This window comes from Coregonus clupeaformis, unplaced genomic scaffold (assembly GCF_020615455.1).
Source record: "Coregonus clupeaformis isolate EN_2021a unplaced genomic scaffold, ASM2061545v1 scaf0676, whole genome shotgun sequence".
Lineage (NCBI taxonomy): Eukaryota > Metazoa > Chordata > Actinopteri > Salmoniformes > Salmonidae > Coregonus > Coregonus clupeaformis.
This window is the reverse complement of record NW_025534131.1, coordinates 142,501-148,817: the sequence shown is the minus strand read 5'-3', so window position 1 is coordinate 148,817 and position 6,317 is coordinate 142,501.

Sequence of the window (6,317 nt, the reverse complement as noted above, 5' to 3'; positions counted from 1 at the left end):
TGGGATGGTGTTCTTGGGGTTGTACTCATCCTTCTTCCTCCAAACACGGCGATTGGAGTTTAGACCAAAAAGCTCTATTTTTGTCTAATCAGACCACATGACCTTCTCCCATTCCTCCTCTGGATCATCCAGATGGTCATTGGCAAACTTCAGATGGGCCTGGACATGCGCTGGCTTGAGCAGGGGGACCTTGCATGCGCTGCAGGATTTTAATCCATGACGGCGTAGTGTGTTACTAATGGTTTTCTTTGAGACTGTGGACCCAGCTCTCTTCAGGTCATTGACCAGGTCCTGCCGTGTAGTTCTGGGCTGATCCCTCACCTTCCTCATGATCATTGATGCCCCACAAGGTGAGATCTTGCATGGAGCCCCAGACCGAGGGTGATTGACCGTCATCTTGAACTTCTTCCATCTTGCCTATTGTCCTGTAGCCCATCCCAGCCTTGTGCAGGTCTACAATTGTATCCCTGATGTCCTTACACAGCTCTCTGGTCTTGGCCATTGTGGAGAGGTTGGAGTCTGTTTGATTGAGTGTGGGGACAGGTGTCTTTTATACAGGTAACGAGTTCAAACAGGTGCAGTTAATACAGGTAATGAGTGGAGAACAGGAGGGCTTCTTAAAGAAAAACTAACAGGTCTGTGAGAGCCGGAATTCTTACTGGTTGGTAGGTAATCAAATACTTAGGTCATGCAATAAAATGCAAATTAATTACTTAAAAAATCATACAATGTGATTTTCTGGATTTTTGTTTTAGATTCCGTCTCTCACAGTTGAAGTGTACCTATGATAAAAAATTATTACAGACCTCTACATGCTTTGTAAGTAGGAAAACCTGCAAAATCGGGCAGTGGATCAAATACTTGTTCTCCCCACTGTATAGGCCTATAGGCTACATGAGGTGAACAACTATGGTTTGAAAAAGCCGCCAAAAAAAAGGCATCGCTGTTTCTTGCCTTAAGCTGGGCATCATTCACAAGATGTAATATATAATTCACAAGTGATAGGCTAATATTGTCACCCATCAGACTTCATGATTTTACCTTTTTTATTAATTTTTTTATTTTGTCTTACAAATACTAAATAATGTGTAAAATGTGTTTTGATTTACATTTACGTCATTTAGCAGACACTCTTATCCAGAGCGACTTACACATTTAGAATGGACCATTATCATGCACAAGGTCTCTAAACAGGGGCAGCGGAAAAAAATACATGTCATTTATGCACTTAAATAGCGAATGGAGGACGCTATTCCCGTGGTTCATTTTCATGCCATCCAGGAAGGCTGAACTCCTGTTGTAAAGAGGAGCAATGTGCTTAATATTAAGACAGTTGAGAAATAAACATAGTAGGCCTAGCCTATAGAAAGCTGATGGGATCCTCCTCTTTTAGTAGAGGCCATCGCTCTGTTTTCTCACGCAATTGCCTAGCCCATAAAAAAACCTTGCGCAACATGAGCTCATGGGCTCTCAAAGTGTTAGATTAGATTTTCGAATACATTTGCATTGATGTCAGAGTGATTAGAGGGACAATAGAGTGCTGAGTACCAGGCAGTTAGCTAGTTTGGTAGGCTACTAATGACCATCAGCAGCATCAGAGCTTGGAGAAGCCTTATTACCGTGACTAAACGGTCACGTGGAACTTGACTGCCGTCATGACTCGCGACCGCCGGTGTGGCGGTAATACAATCACCATAACAGCCCTAGTCATTAGTAAAGTTTGAAAAAAAGTTAGGGGCCTAGACATCTGCCCTGGGGAATGCCTGATTCTATCTGGATTATGTTGGAGAGGCTTCCATTAAAGAACACCCTCTGTGTTCTGTTAGACAAGTAACTCTTTATCCACAATATGGCAGGGGGTGTAAAGCCATAACACACATTTTTCCAACAGCAGACTATGATCGATAATGTCAAAAGCTGCATGTTAGTCTAACAAAACAGCGGCCACAATTTTTATCAATTTCTCTCAGCCAATCATCAGTCATTTGTGTAAGTGCTGTGCTTGTTGAATGCCCTATAACTGTGCTGAAAGTCTGTTGTTAATTTGTTTAGTGTAAAATGGCATTGTATCAGGTCAAACACAATTTTCCCAAAAACTTTACTAAGGGTTGGTAACAGGCTGATTGGTCGGCTATTTGAGCCAGTAAAGGGTGCTATACTATTCTTAGGTAGGGGAATAACTTTTGCTTCCCTCCTGGCCTGAGGGCACACACTTTCTAGTAGGCTTAGATTGAAGATATGGCAAATGGCAATATCGGCCCGCTATTGTCCTCAGTAATTTTCCATCCAAGTTGTCAGACCCGGTGGCTTGTCATTGTTGATAGACAACAATTTTTTTACCTCTTCCACACTCACTTTACGGAATTCAAAATTACAATGCTTGTCTTTCATAATTTGGTCAGATATACTTGGATGTGTAGTGTCAGCGTTTGTTGCTGGCATGTCATGCCTAAGTTTGCTAAGTTTGCTGAACCTATCCCTGTCCCCTGAACCTATCCCTGTCCCCTCTGAACCTATCCCTGTCCCCCTGAACCTATCCCCGTCCCCCTGAACCTATCCCTGTCCCCTCTGAACCTATCCCTGTCCCCCTGAACCTATCCCTGTCCCCTCTGAACCTATCCCTGTCCCCTCTGAACCTATCCCTGTCCCCTCTGAACCTATCCCTGTCCCCTCTGAACCTATCCCTGTCCCCTCTGAACCTATCCCTGTCCCCTCTGAACCTATCCCTGTCCCCCTGAACCTATCCCTGTCCCCCTGAACCTATCCCTGTCCCCCTGAACCTATCCCCGTCCCCCTGAACCTATCCCCGTCCCCCTGAACCTATCCCCGTCCCCTCTGAACCTATCCCTGTCCCCCTGAACCTATCCCTGTCCCCCTGAACCTATCCCTGTCCCCCTGAACCTATCCCTGTCCCCCCTGAACCTATCCCTGTCCCCTCTGAACCTATCCCTGTCCCCCCTGAACCTATCCCTGTCCCTCTGAACCTATCCCTGTCCCCTCTGAACCTATCCCTGTCCCCTCTGAACCTACCCCTGTCCTTGTACCTCTGGATCTGTCCCCGTACCGCTGGACCTGTCCCGTTGGGTCTGTCCCTGTAACTCTGTCCATGAACCTCTGGACCTGTTCCTGTCCCCTCTGGACCTGTCATTGTACCTCTGGATCTGTCCCTATACCACTGGACCTGTCCCTCTGGACCGGTCCCGTTGGACCTGTTCCTCTGGGCATGTCCCTGAACCTCTGGACCTGTTCCTCTGGGCCTGTTCCTGAACCTCTGGACCTGTTCCTCTGGACCTGTTCCTGTCCCCTCTAGACCTGTCCTTCTGGACCTGTCCCTGAACCTCTGGACCTGTTCCTCTGGACCTGTTCCTCTGGACCTGTTCCTGTCCCCTCTAGACCTGTCCCTGAACCTCTGGACCTGTTCCTCTGGACCTGTTCCTCTGGGCCTGTTCCTGTCCCCTCTAGACCTGTCCCTGAACCTCTGGACCTGTTCCTCTGGACCTGTTCCTCTGGACCTGTTCTTCTGGACCTGTTCCTCTGGACCTGTTCCTGTCCCCTCTAGACCTGTCCCTGAACCTCTGGACCTGTTCCTCTGGACCTGTTCCTCTGGGCCTGTTCCTGTCCCCTCTGGACCTGTCCTTCTGGACCTGTCCTTCTGGACCTGTCCCTGAACCTCTGGACCTGTTCCTCTGGGCCTGTTCCTCTGGGCCTGTTCCTCTGGGCCTGTTCCTGTCCCCTCTGGGCCTGTTCCTGTCCCCTTCTGGACCTGTCCAGCTCTCACAGGAGGAGTAACACTTTACAACCACTTTCATTCAATCCGATAAGAGGAGGAACAGAGAGTTTAGGAAGAGATTATTTTAAACGGAAGCATCACTTAAGCCATGGAACAGTTATTTTTACAATTTAAACTAAAACATAACAGGTAATATTATTATTAAATCAGCCCACAGTTCTTTATAAATTAACCCTGTCAGTCTAACAGCAGGTTACAACACGGGCTTTACTGAACAAACCCCAGACTCATCCGCATCCCAAATGACACCCTATAGTGCACTACTTTGGACCAGGACCCCATTGGGCTACCCCCCACCCTGGACCAGGACCCCATTGGGCCACCCCCCCCCCCTGGTCAAAAGAAGTGCACTACAGGGTGCCAACAGAACAGTCCCATGGTTCCTCTGTGCAACGGTCCAGTGAACCAACCAGTCAGTTCAGCTCTTCCTTCAGTAGTTCATAATGTCTTTAAACCGGACGTCATTATTACAACAACGTTCCATACATGGTATCTTCATCTTCATCATCATCATCATCATGGCATCTCAACAGACACAAACTAAAAAAAGGTGGGTTCCAGTCCCAAACGGCCCCCTGTTCCCCTATTACAGTGCACTACTTAGGCACTATGTGGCTGACACTCTGGCCGGAAGTAGTGTACTACGTAGGGAACAGGGTGCCATTTGGCCCAGCCCAGTCCACTACTGGCGGCTAACCCTATCCTATGTGGCTCTGGCCAGAAGTAGTGTACTACGTAGGGAACAGGGTGCCATTTGGCCCAGCCCAGTCCACTACTTGTGGCTAACCCTATCCTATGTGGCTCTGGCCAGAAGTAGTGTACTCACGTAGGGAACAGGGTGCCATTTGGCCCAGCCCAGTCCACTACTTGTGGCTAACCCTATCCTATGTGGCTCTGGCCAGAAGTAGTGTACTACGTAGGGAACAGGGTGCCATTTGGCCCAGCCCAGTCCACTACTTGTGGCTAAGCCTATCCTATGTGGCTCTGGCCGGAAGTAGTGTACTACGTAGGGAACAGGGTGCCATTTGGCCCAGCCCAGTCCACTACTTGTGGCTAACCCTATCCTATGTGGCTCTGGCCAGAAGTAGTGGACTACGTAGGGAACAGGGTGCCATTTGGCCCAGCCCAGTCCACTACTTGTGGCTAACCCTATCCTATGTGGCTCTGGCCAGAAGTAGTGTACTACGTAGGGAACAGGGTGCCATTTGGCCCAGCCCAGTCCACTACTTGTGGCTAACCCTATCCTATGTGGCTCTGGCCAGAAGTAGTGTACTACGTAGGGAACAGGGTGCCATTTGGCCCAGCCCAGTCCACTACTTGTGGCTAACCCTATCCTATGTGGCTCTGGCCAGAAGTAGTGTACTACGTAGGGAACAGGGTGCCATTTGAGCTGAAAAGAAAAAGGATATAGCATAGATATATGTTCTGTAGAATATGCAACAGAACGTTTGACTGGCCGGTCGGACCGGTGAGGAGGGGGTTACCAGGGCGACACGGTTACCACGGTTACAGCAGGACGGCAACGCGTGAAAACGTTCTAATAGAAATATTGCTATGTAGAACAAACATGGCCTCTGACATAGACGTAGAATAAAGGAACCATGTCGGCTCTATCCGTTACATTTCTATCTGCTGCTGTTCCATGTTTGGCTACGCTGCTGAACGTCTCCCTGGTCAGGTGTAACCGTGGTTACACCCTGGAGTACAACCTTGTGTAATTACGTCAAGACGCTCAAGTTCTGAGAGGGGGGAAACGTGTTTGAAAAAAAAAAACGTACTAACGTGACTCCTCTTCACCCATCTAAAACGGAAACTTTCCATTAAAAGTCCATGAGCCAAATCTCCACTCCCCTTCTGACATTTGAAAAAGAGGTGAGCACCTTGCGAAAATGGATGGAACGCGCCACGAGGCTGTCAGCCAATCAGAGACTGGCCTGAGGACAGGGGGGCGGGTTACAGTTCTGATGTTGCCATGCCGACCACCCCATCCCCCATCTTCCTTGCGAAAATGGTGATCTGTCCAAATGACCAGAACACCGGAAATAAAGTTCCTCATTAGCGGTCGCTAACCCACAGTCTGTGGACAGATGCTACTACCATTTTATGTTACGTGCTGCATCTGTCCACAAGAGAATAACCCCCCCTTGCCCATCCGTTCCGTCCGTCAGCCAAACTAACTATAAAACTATAAACCAACAGAAATAAAACATTTACATGACATTACATCGACAAACCAACCAATGTAAAAGTCCCATGTAAGATGCGGAACTAAAAAAAGGTGACTGAAACGACAGGTCCTAGATCAGCTAACTGCAGTAACAACATAACATGCAGGAAGGGGGGGCGATGCTAGGAGAAACTAGGGGGGGGGAGATATAGCTCTGGTCCAGGGCATTACTACTGTAGGTGTCCTGTATTGGAACAAGGTACAGTGGGGGGAAAAAGTATTTAGTCAGCCACCAATTGTGCAAGTTCTCCCACTTAAAAAGATGAGAGAGGCCTGTAATTTTCATCATAGGTACACGTC